Below are 24,317 nucleotides of genomic sequence, written 5' to 3'. Positions count from 1 at the left end.
GCTCTTCAGTAGTGATTCTGTTGCTGAAATTTCTCACTGCCATGATTCCGTGTAATGTAGTTACAAAAATAATAAAAGGATTCAGTTCCAAAACAAGATTCCTTTTCTCATAACCTACCTTTCAATGTAACTTTTTTTTTTTTTTTCCTAATTGTGATTTTTTTTCCTGGTATTCAATTATTTATTCATTTTATAATCCATAAACACCGATTTTCTCTGCATTAAATGATAATTTCTCATAAAGCATTTATATCAAAAGCTCTGCTTAAATTTAGGTGATTAATATGGAGGTATTGCATTTCTCTGAAAAGAGTGATAACAATCATACTCGAATGTTTGGTAAAACTATGTTGATTTCCCTCTATCTAAAACCGTCTTTTTCATTTCATTTCTAAGATTTTTCTGTACGACAGTCAAAGTACTGGACTTGTAGTAGCTTAGATATTTTGTTTTTCCTTTGTCTCCCCATACATACTCCTGACAGAGTAGTACTACATTTGCTGTTCATTAGTTTGAGGTTACAACCTCTACACTGAATGATTTATTGAAAACTTTCCTACTGGAATTCTCTAAATACCTCAGTTTATGGATTATCTTGCCATTCAATTTTATGAAAGTAAACTCAATTTTACATGTTATGCAGTCTTCTCTATTACCTTATCTTTAAATAACTATTTTTCTGCAATTTCGAATTACTTAGCAAAGTTAAGTTCAACTATGCTTATGGCCATTTATATTTCTGACTTTGATTTATGTAACTCATTCAACCTTTATTCCTATCTTTATAGATATTTTCACTTATTCATTACATTCTGTCTTTTCTGCTTATTTGTCCGTGCAGACTGTTCGCTTTCCAGTTTTCTCTTTTCTTGAAATACTGCATTTATATTTAAATTTGGTGCCTCTTCCATATTTAGATCTTTGTATTCTTCTGTCAGCTTTATTAATTATCTTCCTATGTGTCATACTAAAATCCAAATCCTGCATCTTGATCTGTTTTTATTTAAGCTGCCATTTTGAAATTACATTAGTCAGCTCAGGATTTCCAGACCAAGTATTGTACTATTTATTCACACTACCTTCACTGTATACTGGAACTGCACAAATGACTAATTGATTTAAAAATTTCCTGCATATTCATAGCAAAGCAGGTCTCAGCGTTACTTTTGTGGAGTAGTATAGGTCAGAAGATAAATGTTAAGAAGGAATTGTCTGGGAAAGGTGCATTGCTTTAGAATCTTATGAAAAAGTCTCAATTTCACATCTCTAATGTAGAAGTATTAACACCTCTTCGTGAAGTCTTTTTATGTTGTGTTTTTTCTTAAGGGCCCCGTTACCTTTCTTAATATATAATGCTTTACCAACTTTAACCTTAATCCCATTCTTTCTTAGCAGTAAATTCCTTTAGGTAGCTGCATCACTGTTACAAATTGTCTTGATTCACATTTCTATTATTCATATTATTTACGATTTCATACTTTCACAACAATTTCTGAAGGCAGTTGTTTACCAATGCCTAACTCATATCAGCAAACAGGTGTTTGAGTTGTTTCACTTTGCCTTCATTTTTGCTTTCAGCTGGAGCTCCAGCTAAATTACTGGCTGAAATTTCTTCCAGTTATCCAAGTGGAACAGAAGGCTATCCTTTCTCTTTGTGGGTTTGTTTTTTTTTTTTTTTTTTTTTTTCTATTATCACATTCTTATTCAAATAATTTCTTTTTTGCTGTAAAGCAATGAAGTATTAGTAGTCTTCCAAAATCTTCCCTTTCCCCCACCTGTGACCCCACAAAGATATGATTTCTTCTAAATTCTTTTAGCATTCAGGCTTCATTTGCCATCTCTGTCCCACTCCATCATCAAAATTTCATCTGAGAAACAACAGTGTTCTATTACCTCTCCTGTTTTTCTGTGATACTTTCTATGAAGTTTATCAGATACTAGTTCCTGCAGCTTACCCTGTCCACTTCAAGGTAATGTATTTATAGTTTTATTGTCTCTGACATAATTGTTATTATCTTTCTTACTGTTATTGCCGTAATGCTCAACCAGCTTCTTCTAAGTGCGTCTTCTTACTCTCTGATCAGTCTGATTTAATATTTTAGATTCATGAGCTTAGGAAATAGCTCTTCTACTTTGAAGTAACCATAAATGAAAGAAACATCAGATTAGTAGTTTTCTTTAGAAATCAGGCCAGTCTTAAGGTTTGAATAGTTTTTATTTTTAGTTTTTGTCTTCAACATTTTGGGTAATTACATATTAACAGGTTTTTATCTCAATGAACAGGTATTAAGAAACAAAATCTTCATAAGGGATTGCACTGATAATGCTGGTGTCAACTATAAATTATACTGCTATTTCCTTCTCTAATCTCTGCCATCTAACCACTGAGTTTCCCATACAGGCTGAAGATATCCTCATGTATTTATGTTGTTTGATAATATTTTACTACCCAAATTTTATTAGGACAGTACTGAAATTATCATTACACTAGTACAGAGAGAGTGATTATCTCTGTAATTAAGCTGTTCTCTCAGTTCTTACTTGTCTCATTCAAATTATTGGAAGAGTTGATTCAATATATATATACCTGGAGTGAAATTAAGGCAGCTAATGAGGACAAATGCTGTCCAACCAGTTTATTGCAAATTCTAAGCAGATAAAGAATGTGGGGAAGATGGGGAAGTTAGCAATAAGGAAATCCTAGTGAATGGATTATAAGGCTGGGGTACGCACCACTGTAGATTCAGTGATGTCTCACTGGTCCATAGAGGGCTGCAGGTTGGTCAGCAACATCTCCTTGACCTGCAAGGCTACAATTCAGTGAAGGAGTATCCATTCTAACTCCAGACCTCTTTGAATTTTTATCCTCTTCATAGTGTCTCTTTGGTTGCCAGGGCAGTAGTTGGTTGTCAGGAGTGTTTATGTTTGTTTTGTCAGGGGTGATGGCATTAAATGCTTTGGTTGTCAAGAGCACTAGTGTTTTGTTTGTCAGGAGCAACAGCGTGTCCGTAGTTCATGGCCCTCCATTAGGTAATTGGTAGCTGATCACACAGTTGTCACACAATGGGCTGCTAGGTATGCACACTGACTGTACAGTGGTCCTCTCCTTGGAGACAGCCCCCATGAGACAGCTTGAATGACCAAAAGGAGCAACAGCTGAAAGCAGTTCTACCTGGTTGCCCAGCCACATAAGTTTCTCTTACCACTGCAATCATGGTGACCATTATCTCCAAATGCTTGCTAAGAAGGTTATGTCTCATTTGACTGCCACTGAACAAACTTTGAGCCAAAAATTGGTCTAGCTTCTCACAGTACTTCAATCTTATTATTAGGTAGTAGGCAATAAAATGTTTGTAGTTTCTATTCTGCAACCTGTAGCAAAGCTACTCTACTGGCTTTTCTGTAAGCTTTCATTGAGCTCTCTTGACCTGCCTGCCACTAGCCAAAGCTGTAAAGTTACCAAGTCTAAATTTAAGTTAAAATTAGTGATTAAGAGATTCTGCTCCTGTGTTCATTAAGTACTTCTAGTGACTTTCATATGTATGAATGTGCATGTACACCCTGAACTCAAGCTGTTTGAATATAAGCATTCTAATGTGTGCATAATCTTTTTTAAGGGCCCAGTGCAATGAATTAAAAATTCTGATATTAACACCTATATCATATTTCAACTCTCTTCAGTTGATAAAGTTTGAAAACGAGATTTTGAGTTTGTCCTGTATCTGTTAGACTCTCTGAAGCTGTTGATATCCCAGGGATACCCCTAGGATAGCATCCTATGTTAAATATCAAGAAAAAGTGGATACCCTAGCTATTTCCCCCAAAATATTCTTTTTCTGAATGTATTAATAATACCTAACAGATCAAGTTTCAAGTACAGGTTCTATTTGGTGAATCTTGACCTTTGCAGTGTTGTCTTTTGATTTTATGTTACTATTTTCTACTTATTTGGGGAGGGAGGAGGATAGAGTTACAAGTTGAGATTAAACACAACTTTTCTGGTACTTGCTATGTGAAGTACAGTTCTTACATCAAATGACTTACTAGAAGATGGAAAGGACTAAATCTATGACATCTAAATTTAAATTTGAGCAAGATTTGTCCACTCAGTAGGATTCTCACTGTGATCAAGATATTAGGCTATGCCACTGCCACCATTTGTGCAGTAGAGAAGGTTGGTCTTGAACTTTGAGGTAAAATGTAACTCAAATTATTCTGTAACATCCACTGTTATGTAACTGTGCAGTGAAGGACTGAACATGTTGTTCAACCATGAGGTGCCATGTCTTTGAGAAGACTAGAAAGTACATGAAAAGAAATGATTTTATAATGAAGAACAGGCTGTGTCCAAGAGATAATTGGAATTAAGCATTGCTGACCATGTATTAGTTAAGGAGTCCATTTTAACACTCCTTTCTCTACTAAAAGATCTTTTTAATACACCCTGATACTTGACTCAGTCTAATTAGTAATATTATGTCTAACAAATCAAACTGTGATAAAATTTCATTTTTTTAATCAGAGCTCAGAATCAGTAATTTTACTTTGTATTTAAGGAAATATTAATCACTATTTTTCCTACTTTATTAAATAAAATCCTACTTTATTAAATAAAACTTAGTTATTTGGAGGTTTGAGGCAATATTAAGTTACACTGAAATATTACCACATATTTTCTCATGCTGTTTCAGGTCAAAGCAGCTGAAGTAGGAAAGATATTCTAAGAAATTGATTGCTCATGGAATTCAGCACACTAAAAAATATTCATTCAAAAGTTCATAGCAGTTTGCTGATTTAAATTAGAAGAATTCCAAAATGGATAAAGGAAGTTCTACTGGACTTATTCAGTCACCTTCAATGTTTTGGTTCCTCTTCATCATTTATTACTACCAGTCAACTTTTTATGTTTTAATTAGAATATTTTCATTTGGTCCTTTTTGTCTTGAAATACCCTGAGTATAGAATTGAAGATCTAGATTCGGTTCACATTTTGAAAAAGAAACACATTTTTTTCCCTTGTACCTTGGCCTTGTACAGTCTATCTGTAATATAGCTAGAAGATAAGGAGGGAGACAAGTCTGTGTTGAAGATAACTTACTTGACCACTTATGTGTTAGACTCACAGGTGTGGGAAGAAAGCAGTGAGCATTAGCGCTGTCTTTATGGGAAATTCTATTATATATATAGGAATGGGAAAACATTGGCTGCAAGATAAATTATGATTCAGAGTAATAGACCCTCCAAGACATGTCTGAAATCATAATCTTCAGACACCTAAGCAGGGAGCACAGCCTTGTGTTCAAGCTGAAAAGGACTTAAGCCATTGTGAAGACTAACATTATTTTAAATATGTTTTACAGACTGGATCTTGGCCACTGCAAGCTGCACGCTAATGGAAGAGGGCCAGGTTTCTATCAGTGTATGTGTCTGAAGATCTAGGTATGTGACTTGATATAAAACAGTTATCAGAATAGAAATTTTATTTTGAAATGTTGTTTACGTATTTCTGTCTCTGAAACAAATCAATTGTTGGGATATAAATTTCTAATGATCTTGTGTGAAATTCAGTAAAATAAAATCACCTCTAAATCAGAAGTATTTTGAGGAAGTGATTTTAGAAGCACAATCTTTAGTGATTGTGATTGCCTATCTGGCTAAAATCAGGTCTGCCAAATGGTTGTGCCACTAATCAGTGATGATAACTACATGTGGCTCTGATAGGGTAAAGAATCTCTTTTACTTACTAAATTCTCAGCTCATCTTGCAGTTCTCAGTTACTCCTGTGCTTCAATAAATGGTGTAGCTTTCATTATACTTGAAAGCGGGTGTGTTTATATCTATCCATATTATCTACTTTCCATAAGAGAAATTTAGACTCAGGAAAATGCCTTAAACTCATTAGCTTTGTACAAACGTTGCCTTACAAAATGCTTGAAGGATTCCAAAAGGTCCATTTTGATTTTGTTTTCTTTCATACTTAGTATGGTGTTCAATCACTGAGTTATTAAAAATTGACCTTCTGGATATATATTCACAGAGGATGTGATTTTTAGCCTCCTGTAACAAAGGCTGTCTGGTTCTTTGAAATTTCATCTTGCTCTGCAGTTATTTGACAATTTAGGGCTATATGTGGCTTAATGTCATCTAAGCCTTCATTAAATTTCTGTTACCTCTATTGTCAGTATGAATGCAAAAAGAACTAAGACTAGCAATCAAAACTGCCACAGATTACATGAGGGCTGCTCCAAAAAAAAAAAAAAAAAAAAAAAAAAAAAAAAAAAAAGTCTCCTATTTTATTATTTTGGCCCACGATGTCATAGAATCATAGAATGGCCTAGGTTGAAAAGGACCTCAAGGACCATCTGATTTAAACCTCCCTTCTGTGAGCAGGGTCACCAACCACTAGGACAAGCTGACCAGAGCCACATCCAGCCTGGCCTTAAATGCCTTCAAGGATGGGGCATCCACAACCTCCTTGGGCAACCTGTTCCAGTGTGCCATTAGCCTCTGAGTGAAAAACTTCCTCCTAATATCTAATCTAAACCTCCCCTGTCTTATTTTGAAACCATTCCCCTTGTCCTATCACTATCTACCTACGTAAACAGCCATTCTCCTTTCTGCTTACAAGCTCCCTTCAAATACTGGAAGGCTATGAGGTGTCCCTAGAGCTAAACAAGCCCAGTTCCCTCAACCTTTCCTCATAGGAGAGGTGCTCCAGCTTTCTGATCATCTTAGTGGCCCTTCTCTGGACCCACTCCAAGAGCTCGGCATCTTTCTTGTACTGGGAGCCCCAGGCCTGGATGCAGTACTCCAGTTGGGGCCTCGCAAGAGCCAAGTAGAAGGGAAAGCCACCTTCTTCTCCTTGCTGGCCACTCCTTTTTTAATGCAGCCCAAAACACAGTTGGCCTTCTGGGCTGCAAGCACACATTGCTGGCTCATGTCCAGCTTCTCATCCACCATCCAAGTCCTTCTCTGCAGGGCTGCTTTCAAGGAGTCCTTCCCCCAGTCCATATAAATTACCTTATAAATTTCCCGCAAAACTTTTATTTATGCTACTTGTTGTTCATACTTTTCCTTATAAATGACTAATTATATTCCCTACATAACTGAATTAATAGTACTTCTGCCTACAAAGGAGAACTGAAAATTAAGTCCAACCTTTGCCTGAGTCAACCATGCTTCTGTTACATATGCTTATAAAAGTAGAAATGGTGATTTGATCCTACTAGGTTGTCTGATACAATTTGATTAATTTGTTATCTTGTTGAGTTCTTAGATTTAACAACTTTTTGAGGATTAAATGAGAAATAATGTATATGATTTTTAAATTTAGTAATTCATCAGGCAAGATAAAGAATTGCACATTAAAAGGCAGTGTTTTGAGGCAGAAGCCTTTCACTTCTGAATACTGGTGTTCTGAGTCACATTTCATCATAGGGAAATACAGGCAGAAATCTCAGCCTAGTTCCTGGTAAAACATAAATTAATCAATCCAAACTACAACTCTGACCATTTCTGCTCTATATCTTGCATATCAACAATGTGAACCAGAATTAGACTATATAATCCTTATTTTATGTTCTACTAAGATAAAACGTGCAGAAACAGTGAAATTATTTCTCATTTTGTAAGATTGTCTGAGAGTCTTAACTTTAAAGAAATTTCTACTTTTTCACTTTTTGAAGAACACTAGCTATTTTTTTTTTTCTTTTTAAATTATTCTGGATTAAAGGTTGCACAAAGGATCTGGGGAGCCTGCTTGACTCTTATTTGAAGTTTTTTCAACTGACATCATAGGAGCAGGATCAGACCTTTCAGATCACCAAATGCTTGTAACTAGAAAAGCTCTGAGAAGTATTGTTCACAGGATAAAAGGAGCAGGGAGAGTCTCCGTGATATGTTGTGCTGGAATTTCTATTACACAAGAATGTCAGAGAGCATGAAGTATTAGAAGGAGGAAAGGAAAGAAATATAATGTTAGGTAATACTGTATCTAAAAAGCCAAATACAAAGCCAAACACAGTGTGCACAATATAAGGGCACATTTAAATCATTCTAGAATTTTAATGAATAGTCCTGTTAACCTTCTTTATAAGCTAAACAAATCCTCTCACCATTCTTCACAAATCTCAGTTACCTTTTAAAAATGTCTTTCTTTTGACAACCATATTAGCATATGGCTCTGTGGCTTTGCGTAAAGAAATCATGTTGAATACATGCAAAGTAACACTGGGATAGACATTTTTTGAAAGAGATGAGAGGATCCAGAAGTATAATCTTCTTCTTGTAATCCTGTATTAATCCATTCTGTATTGCTAATGCTTTTATTTGAGTGTGAAGCTCACAAAGATTTTGGCAGGAAAAGAAAAAAAAAAAGAAAAAAAAGAAAGAAAGAAAGAAAGGAAAGGAAACATCTTCTGCATTTAAATTCCCAGAGCTACACCTATAAAGTATTTCTGCAATCTGTAAAGAAAGGAACAGCCCCAGGAACTAATCTCTGGATTTCTCTCTTTCTATCCTGACCTTGGCTCTTCCACAGCCCCAGTAAGCATGCCTCTGCCTCATGATGATCTGGCTGTTCTTTCTCAACCTAGCATGCTCTTAGGGCATGCCTTTTCAACATCAACTTGCTGTTTAACTAATCCTACACTTAGATCACTCAGACATTGAAAGAGGTTTAGTTCACTGTCATCTGGAGAGATGATAAATCAATTGATTTTGTAGCAACTGATGAAAATGCCAATGCTTAATCATAAATGCGGTTAGTAGACTTCAGAGTAGGATCTGATCTAAGGAGAGAGAGATCACAAAGCATTTACTCGGAGCTGCAGCCCACCTTGAAAGTTAAGAATGCCAGGAATATGTGTACTTCAAGGCATTTTTATAAAAACTATCTGAAAGAAGAATAGAAAGAAATAATAATTTCTTTTTTCTTATGAACTTTGAATCAACAAAGATTTTACTATTAGAAATGAACTTAAGCTAATTCTTACGATGTGGAATATCTGAGAAGCTGTTGCAAAAGGGTAGATAATATTTTACAATGGCTACTCTAAAAGTAATGCCTTCTGTCTTATTATATTGACTCACAATGTCACCAGCAGTTGTTGGTGGTATCACAGTAGAAGTTGAACATTCTCATTAATATTCTGTTGCATTTTGTGGCCATGCAATGGATGGCAGCAGAGGAGTAGTCTAACAAAACAGTGTTTGGAGTGAAGCGCATATGAAGCAAAGGTGTGTCAGTTCCATCATGCGGAAAAAATTGCATCCATTGACATTCATCAAAACTTACTGAACATTCAGGAGGATTGAACAGTGGATGTGAGCTCAGTGAGGAGGTAGATGGTGTGTTTCAGCAGTAGTAACAGTGGGTCACCTTGGCCGGTGCAGATTTTTACAACCACAACCTGCAAGATTTTGTTCATCACTGATGAAAATCCAAAGCTAATGGTGGTATCCATGCTGAAAAAGTTTTTTGTAGCTGAGCATTCGTTCTACCAAACAGAGTTATTGTGCTCTTCATATCTGTTGTAGTTTCCACTGAAATAAACAGGAGGCATTACATTCGGAATCTCTCATACCTTTTTGACTATACCACTAATTTTTTTACTTACAATACTTTTTCTGCTACATTTATTAACAAATAATCTATTTATTTGACTATTAATTTAATGAAAAACATAGCTTTGATAAAATCAATCACTGCTTCAAGACATCAGTGGTTTGCAGCATTCCAACAGTCCTTAAATATGGAGTAGTGAACATTTTTTCTGCATGATTCCTATTGCTCAGTAATGTGCAATCACAGATTTCCCTAAAGATATTTCTTTAATTAATTTTTTCTCTTGTGCAGGGAAACAGTTCTTTCTTGTGTGCAAAAATGTGCCTCCTGGAATTCTTGGGATACTCCTCCATCTTGACAGGGCAGCCTACTGTCTTGAATTTCGCAAAGTAGCTGTATCCATCCCAAATTTCCTCTGTTCTGCTAGCAGATTCTCTCTATTCCCTCTTTTACTGCTATTCTATGCTCCTTCAAATGACAGAAGACTGTAAAGGTATTTTACTTGTACTGGGCAGAGGCCTGCTGATTTTTCTGCCTTCACAATTCACCTTTCCCTCAATCCACTAGATGATTTTGATTGTGTTGCCAGTTGTCTTTATCTTGAAATACTTCTGTGATAGCCATAGAACTACATAGTAAATGCCATCAAGTGCTATCAAAACCATCAATTAAAAAGGAAAACACTGCCTTGTGCAGATTTATGATACGTTTTTTTTTTTTTTTTTCTTAAGCATACTTTGATGTTCCTGGCAAAATTTTATGGAAATATTCTCAGTTTGTTGATTATAATGCTATGCCCAATGTAATCTCTTGAAGCATCAGGTTTTGATGTTCACTCAAAAGCACTGCTTTGCATTATTCTCCAGGCTTTACAGATAAAGACTGTAGAAGGTTTCTCAGCTTAAAGTTTTTTCCTGCAGCTCTGTTTTTCAAATTGCTGAGAGTGGATATCATCCATTCAAGGTTTTGATATTTTCAGGGATCTTTTTTTTTCCTACCACACATTTCTGGAATTCAGAGAATATGTGGCATTTCTACTGTCATCCTTATGCTGCTTGCTCTTTACCAGTTGAACTTTCTCTTGTTTTTGATGTACTTTTCTATGAAATTTATTTCTTTCCATTCAATATTTCATATTCTTTAGTTTTCTTGTTTATTGAAATTCAGCTAAGCTTATGAGTTTAGAATTTTAATGAATAATTCAGTCCTACTCTGAACATTATACATATATTAATAGGAGTAAGTATTCTCATTATTTTCGAGAATCAAGATGATGCTGGTGCGCAGAATAAAAGTGAGATTAATAGACCAAGTCACAAAATTTATGCTACTCTCTGTTGCACCTCATTCATGTAGGTCCCCACTGTATTTTGATTTGTTTCTTGACTCGAAAATCTTAAGTAAGGAAATGAAGATTTGTTCTAAGCTGAAATACTTCACATGGTTATGATCATCGAGAGCATTTTCTCATTTATCTAAACTTATGTGGTTGGAAATGTTCATTTGTATACACGATATATATGTGATTCTTAGTTTAGTAAATCTAGCTTATTTTTAGAACTGTTTTTTGTAACTAAATTGTTTTTAAGTAATGAAATAGGGTAACTGTAGTAGAAATTAGATAAAGAATAGAGAAGTAAATATATTTCATTTTCCTGCCTTTCATTAAATTTTACTAGTTACATGTCATTTGTAAACAGCTCAATTCATTAACAGAAAAAAAATGCATTATCATGAAAAAAAAGTAATGTATTCAAAAAAATTGCTTTCATTCATTTTTTTGTTCATCTTCAACCCAGCAGTGACTTTATTGAAAGAGTGACTTTTCATAAAGGGAGAGAGAAAACAGACATTTGAACAGATGGGCTTAATAAAGATCTTGCAGTGTATCTGCCAAAGTTGTTGAACACTGGTACTAAAGCAGGACTAAGATATGACTGAAAGTAATGGACTTCCAAATAGTTTGTGCCCTCTGTGAAGAAGTTTTTGTTTAAACGACAAAGGTTGTGATGTAAATGCACATAGATCAAAGAAGACACATAATGGAACCTCTCTATGTAATAGGAAAAATGCACTTTCTTTCAGAGCAACAAAATTGTGGCGTGTTGCAGTGGGAGAATTGCAAATCTTCGTTTTAATTTTTGTGAATTTGTTTGTTTTTTACTTAATGACAATCTCCGATAAGATATAGTTGCTGCCCTTTTTCTCAAAACACTCAAAAAAATGAACCAAAAACTTAAAATGTCAAAAAAACAAAACCCATAATTACCAATGATTTAAATTTTCATAGCTATCTCCCCTGCATGGAGTGGTAAGAAAACATTGTCATCATTCATTCTCTGCTATAGAATTTTGTCTACCCAATAGCATATAGAAACTTGAGGAAATATTATAGCATCATGTTTTGAAGGGGAAAAAATTTCAAATATGTAGTTACTGAGTTTTGAAAATATGTTAGTATAAATAAAGTTCATATACTTTCAATTTGCCTCAACTTGCTAATAGAATTAAATATAAACTGTCCTGTCACAGAAAACCTAGTGAAAGATGAAATTTAGCTTACCTTCATATTTTAAAGTTTTGCATCTACCTAATGCTTTTTCTGTTGCCATGGTCAAGGAATAAGACAAGAAACGTAATGTAGTTTTAGTCTCTGTATTTCATAAAGACTGAGAATGGTCCACTGTTATGCCTATCTGCAAAAGTGGGCATGAGAGAAGACCCAGGAAACTACAGACCTTTTAGTCTAACTTCCATCCTTGGAAGAATTATGAACAGTTATGAATGATGTTGTCCTGAAGGATACTGAAAGTCAGTTAAAGAGTAAAGCTACTGTAAGACATAACCAACATGAATACATCAAGAGGAAGTACTTGTAGTTACCTTAGTAACTTGATCTCCTGCTATGAAATGATCACCTGCCTGGTGGATGAAGGGGAGGTGGCAGATGCAGTTTTCTAGATTTTGCTAAGGTCTTTGTTATTGTCCCTCATGGCACTCTTCCGGATGAACTGTCCAAATGTGAGATGAACAGATTTCTGTTTCACTAGGTGATCTGGCTCAACAATAGAGCTCAGATAGTGCTCTACTCATTAGTGAGCAGAGCTGCATCTGTCTGTTGGATACTCACCAGCAGACTGGTCACTGGGTTCAATTTTAGAGCTCATACTTTCAACATTTTTATCAATGATTTTGTGTGAATGCATGAGGGGAGCACATCCTCAGCAAGTTTACTGATGAAACTGAACTGGAAGGTGTAGTTGACTCCCTGGGCAATGAGAAACCTTGCAGAGAGATCTATATCCATTGGAGCACTGGGTAATTAACAAGTGCATGAAGTTCATCAAAGGCAATTGCCAGATTCTGCATTTAGGATGGAGTAATGCTGGACACAGGAATAGACTGAGGTTAAGTGGCTGGAGAGCCGCTCAGCAGAAAGGGACTTGGAAATGCTGATAGCATCACCGTGAGTCAGCAATGTGCCCTGGCAGCCAGGAAAGCAAACAGCATTTTGGGGTACATTACAGACAACATAGCTGGACAGTGAAAATAACTGATACTCCCATTATATGCAGTGTTGCTGTGGCCTCACGCTGAATATTGCATACAGCTCTAATCTCCACAATATAAGATAAAAAGATGTTAAATTAATAACCTTGAAAGCATCAAGAGGAGAACAGTGAAGGTGGTAACTAATTGGAAGGCACAACCTGTAAGGAGAAGTTAAGGACACTGGACTGACTACCCAGTTTGGAGAAGAGGAAACCAAGAGGTGACCTCATTCCTTGCTGCAGCTCCATGAGGAGGGGACACAGAGGGAGGCACTGGGCTCTGTTCCTGATCACTGATGGTAGAACATTAATGGCACAAATCTGTACTGTTTGATCCTAAGGGAGGATCAAACTGGACATTAGGAAAAGCTCCTTTTCTTTTTGAGGGTGATCAAAAAAGCTGAAGCAGGCTTCCGGAGAAGTGATTTCTGCTCCATGACTGTCAGCGTTCAAGAGGCATTTGGACAATGTCCTCATTGTTTCATGCTTTAGCTTTTGGTTAGACCTGAAGAGGTCAGGCAGTTAGACTAGATGATCTTTGTAGGTCCCTTTCAACTAACTTGTCTATCCTATCCTATTCAGATAGAAGTGCTTTTCAGGAGAGCGCTCACTCTCTACCTTCTGAGAGTTTAGCTGGTTTTAGAAGACAACTTCACTGAGAAGAGATGTTATGAAGAAAAAGACTGGAAGAGGCCTCATCAGCATCTCTCCTCACCCTTGCTTGGGAAACTGTGTAAAACCAAGTTTTCCATGATTGATCCCTGGCTGTGGGAGTCTGTGAATCTGCTGGTGCTGCACCTGGGCCTCATCTCCTGCCTTCATGACCTTAATCTTCATTCCAATATATCAACTTCACTTTCTGATTTAACGTTGTCACTGGGTGATTGCTAGGCTCCTGGCTGCCCCTAGTTACCATCACCAGACATGATTCTGGCTCTGACTTACTGACTTAGTTTCCTGGCTCCTGGTCAGAGAGGCTGCTGCCTAGTTTCTGGCTCACCATCCCTTACCAGGCAAACTGCCCTTGCTCCGTATTTACACTCGTGATAGTGTTACAGGAAAAATGAGTTTTCTCTAAGTCTGTTTATTTGAATTGTTTTGGATAAGTTTGTGCTATTTTTTACAGTCACTTAAGCACTGAATCTGTCTACTTGTAGTGACCTTGACAGTATATAAGTTAATACTTGCAGATACTCATGTGCTCACAATTCCTTACTTCCCACTTACAAATCATTTTCATCCATCATGAAAGTGCCTGTCACCTCACACTAAAGGTTATTTGATTAGCAGAAAATTGAAATTATCTGGATGAATCATCAGTGACAAAGATTTAGCAATAGATCAATATTAACACTAGACTGAAACTTGAAGGGGACAGAGCATGGGTGCTGCAGAATTAGCCCTTGAAGAATGATCAAAAGAAGAAAAGGGTATCATAGCTACTCTCAGCTTCTTAGTACCTTTATTACAATGAGGCAAAGAGCCGACTTAACTGGTTCAAGAACTATCATAATGTGGGGATGCTGCATACTTAATTGGACAACGGTCATTAAGAATGAAGCAGCTAGACCAGTTGGCATAGTTCTCCTTAGGGACTTTATTAGTTGGACAACCGTGCAGGAAAAAGTGCTATTACAGATGCGAATGGTTCCAAGCTCTTGATTCTTTTGAGTATTCTTGAGGGAAGATATAATGTTGCTTAAAAAGAAGTCAACAAGAGAAAAAGTAAATACTTTCATAAGTATAGAGGAAGAGACCGTTTCACTCCTTTCAAGCCTAAACTGTACATTTCATCAGACATTTAAAATAAGTATCTTTGAAAGAGGTATTTTAAGAAAAGAGTGCCTGTCTCCTTTCTCAAGACATATTTTAAATATTTTTTTCTTTGCAGTTAACATCTATGCAATGTCTTCATAAAAGCTGTTGAAGACATTTATTGAATTCAAGATCGGGGAAATAGTTTATATTCAATCTGAAAGCTAAAGAGACTATGTGTATTTATTTACGTAACACAGAAGCATAAAAACAAAACTCAAATTTTTTCACAAAAAAAAATAGGGTGTAAAGCTGTTAGTAATGGTAAATACAGAACCAAAATATGCACAGGCACTGGAACAAAAATCATATTCTTGAGTATACCTGAATGGCATAGCTAAAGGTAATTCCTGCTAGAATTATGCCTAGAAACGTCTCTTTTTGATGCCAGAAAGAAAAAAAGAAAAAACAGAAAAAAAAAAAAAGGAAAAAAACAAAACAAAACCCAAAGAGTTGCATCCTGTGTGATATAAAACATAGGCAGGCAGGTTTGAAGATTGTTAGCTGAGCAGTAACAGACTGGAACAAAAGCATTATCCCCAGCAAGCTCGAGTGATGTTTGGGAAGACTGGACACAAATACACCCAAGTCCTAATGGGCCTTGCTGCCAAAGGCAAGAGACTGATCAGGGCAACACATGATCCTAAGAGAATTTTTGGGGGAAAGCAGAGACCTTCTGAAGTATTGCTACCATATTGATTGACTAAGGGGATGCTTTAAAGGTCAGTTTTATTGAACAAGAAAAGACTAATCTATCATTGGATTTTATTGCTTACTTTTGGGATTGTCTTCTAATGCAGTATTTCAGGACTGAATGGCGGGTAAACTACACAGATTGCTCTTCCCTTGCTTGCCTTGGAGAGCACAGTTGTGATATAAAGCACCCAAGAAGGTAACAGTACTCAAATCAAGACAGAAAGATTACAGTCTTAGTTAACATCTCAGATTTCTGCAGGATGAAGTGTAAGGTGAAGACAAGATAAATATACTTAACTAAGAATGATGAACACCAGAGTGGAATTGTCAGTTTAAATCTAGGAGAAAGCAAAGAGAAAAGGAACTGAACTCTCCTGGGAATCTGTGGGAACACAAGGATGGTCCCTGCCATCCTGTCAGTGATAACTGCACCCTGTCTATGCAAATACTGACTCTGTAAGGTTTGTATTCCACAATAAATTAATGTGCCATGATACATTAAGTAATAATGTTTAATTAGTAGTAATTAATGCAAGCTAAGTGATTCATAAAATTGGCTTAAAAAAATCTCCCATTATAAAGGTTGAGGAGTACACACAACTGTATTTTAAGGACAGCATTAAAAAAAAAAAAAAAAAAAAAGATTTTTTTTTTTAAATCCAAAGATTGGTTGATACAAACTCAAGACAGGTATTACCATATTAGTACGTTAGCTATGTGATGAGGATAAGCAGAATCAAGTAGCTAAAAAAAAAAAAAAAAAAAAGGTTCAAATTTTCTGAAGAGTTTTGCTCTTTTTCACATTCTTTATTCTGGCTTTATAGATGATAAGGCAAAGCATGAATTTACTTGTTCAGTTTCCAGCGGATTGTGTCTGTTGATTAAAGAGAACAAAGTACTATGCAGCTAGTGAAGTTTTCATTGACCCCAAACTATTTAACTATGTAGTGTTCTGAAAAAGGACTAAGCATACATATTATTAAGCATCTAACTAGACTTTTGTTATTACAGATTTTTTACTGACTACAACAGATAGCAAAGCCACTCATATTCTGAGAAAATGTGAAAATACTGCTTGAGGAAATTACTGTATAAATGAATGTACGTCATGTAAAAGAAGAAAGAATGCATCTATTTCATTTCAAAAATATTTTGATTGTATGTAGGCCTCTCTGAACTAAGCTGTGTTTTTCAGGAAACGGGTAGGAAACCTCTAGATATAAACATTGCTTTGTTACTGTTATGCGCCCATTTACAGAAAGAAACAAGCTTCAAGTGAATAACTACACATGTAAAGATTTTTTGGTCAGAAGATACCGGCAATTGCTTTAGCTAACCCTGATTTTACACTGAGATTTGTAGAAAGCAAATAAACTGAGAAAGAAATCTAGCATCTAAGGCTTGAATATGAATCATTTGCTTGTTAAGATTATGAGGCCATAAAGTTTAGGTGCCAGGAAAGGAATTGACCTATTTATAGATGGAGAGAGCAAATAGAATTCTTAATATAAATGTCACATGCTTCATATATATACATATATATATGTATGTATGCATATAAATCTATATATAAACCCTTTCAGAAATATTATATCTAATGAACACATAAAACAATAGCTTAGCTAACAACAGTCATTAGTTTTTGTTTTTATTAGAAACTCAGAAACATCCATTTGCAAACTTAAATTTTCTGTAGAGAACATCATACTGTATTTGACATGGAGAAAGTACCCTTCAGAGTTCAACTTTTAATATAGTTCTTGACTGAGCAGGCAAAGGATAGGTGCTTTTTTATTACACCTGCTGAATAAACAAAGACAATCCGTGTTAAAGATGTACAAGAAAAGTTTTTCTAAATCAGCTTCGATTCAGATACTTGGATACTAAGAATTTTTTGCTAGATTTTATGGTTTTACCATACCAAGCATGACCTTCTCTAATAAACACAGGTTTTGAAGAGTAGCTTAAAGAGGAGTGAGATGCGAGTGTTTTATTTCCTTCTTCACTTGCCAAGTTAGAAGTTGTTTTCTATATAAACCAATCCTCAAATTGCTTTTTTAATCCAGAAGTTAAATGATTACAATAACTCCATTATATATTTACTGTAGTACTTAGTGAGTAGTGAATTTGTGTGAAGGTAGCATTTTCAAATATGTTGGTGTGTGTTAAGCTTCCAAAGATGACAGAGGGGCACAATGATTAAATGTTGTCTTTGTAAGGGGTAAATATTTCAAGTTACATGTTCAGATTCTTCTTTGCTTCAGATTCTTCTTCAAATATCTTCTTTCTAGATGGGAGTAATAACATGTGTAGACTTAAAACAGATTTAATTTAAAAAACATGTATTTCAGTATATTCTGATTATTTAGGAAACCTGAACATTATCTGTAGTTAAAGAGATTATTTAAAGTCCTTGCTGAAGGAAATGATGTTTGTATTGTTGCTCATTCTAACTTCTTCTGATGCCACTGATGAGAGTTTGGGTAACAGTGAGTATGATAATGTGGGAATGTTGTAGATGTGTTTATGCTTAGTATTCTGACCTGGATTGATTCTCCTTTGTTGTGATGATGTAAGATGACTCTACAACCAGATATATTATGCAGATAAGAATTGCTTCTCTTTTCTGAAGTCACCTAAATAAACTGTATATACATGCATACTTATGTATGTATATAACTGAACTATATCTATATTTCTCAACTCAACTACCATTTTTTAGGGTTGTCATTAATAAACAAACAAACAAACAAATTAAATGAATAAATAAATAAATGATGCATTCATCTCTTATCCTTGTGAATACTTGCCAGGTAACCACAAGAGAGATTTTACCATTACAAATTAACTTTGTAGCAAATACTAAGAAAGGTATCTAGAAATATACCAAAGAACATTGAGCTCATTAAGCTAGTCTCAGTTCTGCTCACTTCCTGTATTTCAGTTGGGTACCCAGTAAGACTTTTCGACTTTCTGATTAACAGATGAGATTGCTAGCTCCCATGTTCTCATTGATTTTCACAGTGGTGTTGGGATTTGATTGACAGCCTTGCCTATTAATCCTTTTCATTTTGAGACCTTGAAGCAGTATCCACGATATGTTAATGTAATTTTTAAACAGGATAGTAAGCCTAAATATATGTGATTAAATTAAAGTTTGTAGTCTTTGTCTAGAATATGTGCTCAAGTAATAAATCAGAGGTAGATTTGTCTTTTTTGTTAGTAAATTGATTTCACTATAAAATACATTTGTTGTTATATTATATAATTTAGCTGGAAACTTGCAAAAACAATGATTTTTTCTAGAAAGAATGAATTGTCTAACTTGCAGGTTGTTTTAATTTTCTAATTAAATAAGGTGTAAGATATAATATCATTTTACTGATAAAATAATATTTGAGCATTTTGCAGTGTAATAATAAAAATAAATACTGAATGTCAAGTATCAAAATATATGAATTAAATAATAATTATCATTAGTCTCTTGACTTTGACTTTTAGTTGTTGACTTTGCTATGTGAGAAGACACATATTGTGCAAGGGCATATGTATCTGTCTGAATGTGTTATAGATCGCTTAACCAAGATGAAGAGACAGACAACATATTCTACAAGCAGACGGCAGAAGTTGTGCAGTCTGCAGCCCTTGTTCTCATGGGAGACTTCAACTTCTTTGGTCCATAGTGAAAATATAATACAGTGTAGAAGAAACAGCCTAAGAGGTTTCTAGAGTGTATGGAAGTTGACTTCTTGATGCAGCTGGTAAGAGAGCCTACTAGGGAAGGTGCCCTGCTAGACCTGCTGTTCACAGAGAAGAACGGGTGGGAGATGTAGAGGCTGGGAACTGTCCAGGGTAGAGCAACCACAAAATGGTAGAGTTTTCTATTAATGATAAAGTCTGGAAGGGAGTCAGAAAAACTGCCACAAGTGCTCCATAGGGGTTGGTACTGGGGTCTGTCCTCTTTAACACCTTGATTGATGTCCTTGATGAGGGGATTGAGTGCACCTTCAGTAGGTTTGCAGATGGCACCAAGTTGTGATAAAGTGTTGATCTGCCAGGGAAGGCCCTTCAGAGGGATCTGGAAAGATTGATTTCTGGGCTGAGGTTAATGGGAAGATAAAGTTCAAAAAGATAAAGTGCCAGGTCCTGCACTTCGGCCACAACAACCTCAGGTATCGTTCAAGGCTTAGAGCTGAATGTCTAGAAGACTCTGTGGAAGAAATGGACATGGAGATGTTGCTTGATGCTCAGCTAAACATGAGCCAGAAGTGCGCCTAGGTAGCTAAGAAAACCAATGGCATCCTGGCTTGTAACAGAAATAGTGTTGCATGCAGGAGCGGGGAAGTGATCATCCACCTGTAGTCAGCTCTAGTGAGATCGCATCTCATGTACTGTGTTGAGTTTTGGGCCTGCCACTACAAGAAAGTCATGGAGGCTCTGGAGCATCTCCAGAGAAGGGTAGCAAAACTGGTGTGGGATCTGGAGCATGCTTCTTATGAGGAGCAGTTGAGGGAACTGGGATTGTTTAGTCTGGAGAAGAGAATGCTCGGGGGAGACCTTATCACTCTCTATAACAACCTGAAAAGAGGCTGTGGTGAGTTGAGGGTCGGCCTCTTCTCTCGCTTAACTAGTGATAGGATGAAAGGCAATGGCTTCAAGTTGCACAAAGAGAGGTTCAGGTTGGATATTAGGAAAAACTATTCCACAGAAGAGTAGTTAGGTGCTGGAATGAGCTGCCCAGGGAGATGGTTTAGTCACAGTCCCTGGAACTTAGAAAACATTTAGGTGTGGTACTAAGGGACATGGTTCAGTGGGGAAATATTGGTAGTAGTAGACAGTTAGACTAGAAGATTTTGAAAGTCTTTTCTAACCCTGGTTATTCTATGATTCCATTCAAGGAAAAAGTCTTTTCCTTTTTCCAACACTTTACAATAGTAGGGACCCATGTGTGTGTATGCAAAAGGAAATATTCATGGACCCAAAATGAAAATTCTAACTTTATGCCAAGAAACATCTTTTTTCTTAAGAATTCTTGATATCAGAAAGTTTTAATCTCTAATACTATCTGTTCTGTTGACACAAAATAATAAGAATTTTGATCTTTGATGGAACATCCTAGCTCTATGTATTTTCCAGCATGTTTCCCTTGATATATCACAATGTACACTCAAAGAAAAAAAACCAACATAGTGGTTGTGCAAAAAAAGGTAGAAAACTGGTAAATGGGATAAAGGAAGGTACAAAATCAGTCACTGAAAAACCATCTGCTTAAATTAGAAAACTGTGGGAAGCAATCTGAGCAAATGATGAGGGAAGAATCGACATTATGCCTAATTTAATTAAAAAGGAAAATAATCTTTGTCATAAGCATATAAATTCTTGCCTAGTGATAATTTCATATTCTGCACGCATTTTTCTGGTAAGGCAGCTACTTTATAAACCTGGGATTTTAACATGAAGTATCAAGGATTATGCTAAGGTAGTCAAGCAGATTATGGAGAGATACCATAATAAGATACCCACATACCTGACCTCCCTGAGGCATCCCTACAAATGGTCAGGAGAGAGGCTTCTTCCAGACAGTGATGCAGCATTAGAACTGCCTTCTGGAAGAGACTCTCTTTTCAGTGACCAGAAATTTTCAAGTATTTTTTAGGTGTTAGGTGACTAAATGATGTGAATAACTCCAAATGATGTTGAAGGTGCTTGATATGCATTATGGTCTTGTGTATTTGGACTACTCATTCTTCTTGTGGTTTTCTTACTGAAAGAAAACTACAAGAAGAAAAAGTTATAGATTTTATGTACCTATGCACATACAGAATGAAATTTAGTTGTCAATGTTTCAGTGATGATCAACAATTACCATGTCATTTCAAGGTGTTTATAAACACCATGGCTCCTCTATGGGCCCCCCTTTTTTACAGATGATTTATGGAACTTTGAGAAATGATAAACCCATGGGCATTTACTAAACCTGTGTGCGTCCAGGATCTCAAGATGTGCTTGATAATGGCAAATTAAGATATTGTGCCAAGCGTTCATCTAGAGGGCAGGTAGGGACAGCAAGGCTCTGGGAATCTAGGGCTGTGGGAGATGTGGCTGCAAGACTATGCATTTTGGTCAGTAAGTGCAAACGGGTTGTAGGTGTTACGTGGTGGTCTCTCTTGGCTGAAGAAGTCTTTGGCTGCTGGCAAAATCATAGTCCCAGAGGACTGGGAAGAAAAAGCTTGGTGTGTTTAACCTGTCCTACACCTTTGCTGATTTAATGGATGCTGAAGTTTGGCTTTTCCTTGGAACTAATTGAAGAAAGTTAGGGGAAAGAAAGTACAGGCTTGTATGTGGCTCCCAAGGGAATCAAACTGAACACGTCTTCACAGGAAGAGCTGAAGCCGTATGAAATGATGACCGAAAATAAATACTGGTTTGTTAAAAACAGTAATAAATTGATTTGACTTGCTTTAAAAAGATATGTGAGACCAATATATATAGATTGCTCCTTTTTCTGCCATATGACAACGTAGATCATACATTTAAAAGATAGATACTTTATGAATACAGTCTGAAAGTGTGGTTACATGATTATGTGTATAAGACCTTAGGATATTTGTTCAGATTCCCAAGATATACTCAGTGTTATATTGATACATTAGTACAAAACCTCTGTTTTGCAGTCTCAGACAGCACGTTACTCTGTATTGAGAAATTCTATATGGCTGTGGAATGTTACTCTGTTTCACATATTGGAGTTTGAGTTCAAAATTGTAAATGAAATTCTCCTTACCTCTTCCTGAGATATCCTTTTTTCTTTACTCAGGTTTTTTGAGCAGTGTTTGTTCTTGTTTAATAGCTAGGGTTCAACACAGTATAACCAAGGCTTCTGAAGGTTGTTCAGGGGTACTCCTAATAATAATATCCCTGTGAAGTATTTATATTTCTAGGAATTTCTCTTACTTCAGTATTAGTATACATATCAGCCTTGAACTGGAGGTTTCAATTTTTACCTTTGTCCCAGTACATTGGCAAACAGCATTCATTTTAAGCATTTCAAATTTTTAGTAGAGATCTTTAAAATCATAAAAATGTAAAAGCTTTAGGTAGGGTTTTCTACTTAATAAATTCCTTATTTATTTTTTCCTTTCCCTGGAGTGGATTTTTGTATGAAATATATTCTCAGGGAATTTCCATTAGTGTATTCCTTTTTGGCCATGTAGATTGTGAAGTGTATTTGGAGATGCTATTTGCATTATACTCTGCATCTAGAGATGGGACAACGGCAGATATAAATTGCAGCTTCCCTTTCAGTTTCTGACCCTTGCTTACTGCTGGAGAAAGCATTGTGTATCAAGTTTGTGGTATATCAGGCATCCAGAAATCTCAGAAACTGGTATCAACGAGTTGTTCAAAGCCTTACTTCTGGCTGTCTTGTGAGCTCAGGCAAACGGTTTTGTTTGGATCTTATCTGGTTAAAGCAGGCTATTGCTGAACAAAAGGAAAGAGCTGAGAGGATTCCAAATGGATGGCAGCACAAAGTGAAGATAAAAGCCAGCTCTTCCAAGACACATCCAAGTTAAATTAAAGACTCTAGAAATGAATGATGGGCAGAACAATGAATCTTTATTTTATTCACAGAATTTTTCTTACACTAAATTTTCTTTTTCAGTTTCAAACTGTAACCCTCTGCTGTTAGTCATAACCTGCAGCAACCCCTATTATGGCATTGCTTCAGTTTTTTGTTCAATGTAATTTAATCTTTCCAACTTCTGATATACTTTTGTACAATAATCTGTAATGGTTTTTCTTGTTCCAATGAAAATTTAAGCTTCTGCCAGAGTCCTAGACTTCCTAATGACTTTTCTTTATGGCTTTTATATTTTTATATGTTATTTCCTACATTCATCATCATTTGCTTTATTATTCCTAAAAATCCTTTAATCTTCATGAAGCATTTCTCACCTGTTTTACTATTGCCTTTTTTATGAGTTGCCCAAGCTTCTAAGCTGAAGTCTGCAGCGTTCATTTCTTTATGTGCAAACAGAGCTTCATGTGTCCTTGCAGAAACAACAAATGACTAACTCCTGAACCTGACTAATACAATCCTATCAATTAGTTGAATTACCTGTACTAGTTCTGGTCAGATAAGAAAACTGAAGCTGAAGTGATGAAGGTTCTTGCACTCTGCATGTGAAACAATTGATTGCCTTGTCTTCTGTATAGTTCCTATTTCCTGCAGGGAACTAACCTTTTCCAGTAGCTCAGAGTCAATCATGTGGAGGCTTTGTAGATACTCAGAGAACATTGATAGTTTTGGTTTTGTTCTCCTTTTTTCTTTTTTTTGCTTACCCATGCCCCTGCTAATTAAGATAGATTGCAGAATTAAAATAGTTAACCAACAGCCATATGTGGTTCTCAGAATTTATTTATTAAAGAAATATATATTTGTAATTAGGAATAACAGAAGTCCCCTACTCCAGATCCCCTTTTTTAACTCATAAAATATATTAATGGAATTATAAAGAACTGGATCTAAAGTTGATATAAAATTGCTTTGATCTAATGACACAGGAAAACAGGTATTCATAAGTAAGATGAAGTGATTGTTGATAACAAAGGTTGAGGTTTTTCAGGTCACAGCCTCTGAAAAATACCGATGTGTATTTTGAATTAGATGATAACATGGGGAATTAGGT

The 24,317-nt window shown here is 35.8% G+C and overlaps 1 long non-coding RNA gene across 1 annotated transcript in view; it reads left to right on the top strand.

Annotated features, from left to right (window-relative positions):
- Nucleotides 1-963: 963 nt before the first annotated feature.
- The window catches only part of LOC146544627 (uncharacterized), an 82,594-nt gene continuing 59,240 nt past the window's right edge, over nt 964-24,317 (top strand). The window contains exons 1-2 of the long non-coding RNA XR_014882339.1: nt 964-1,970; nt 5,361-5,439. This is a non-coding gene — a long non-coding RNA (uncharacterized LOC146544627). The remainder of the gene's footprint in view (nt 1,971-5,360; nt 5,440-24,317) is intronic.

This window comes from Meleagris gallopavo, chromosome 3 (assembly GCF_905368555.1).
Source record: "Meleagris gallopavo chromosome 3, MGAL_WU_HG_1.1, whole genome shotgun sequence".
NCBI lineage: Eukaryota > Metazoa > Chordata > Aves > Galliformes > Phasianidae > Meleagris > Meleagris gallopavo.
Note: the sequence above shows the minus strand (reverse complement) of the source record. Positions and strands in the feature narration are given on the sequence as shown.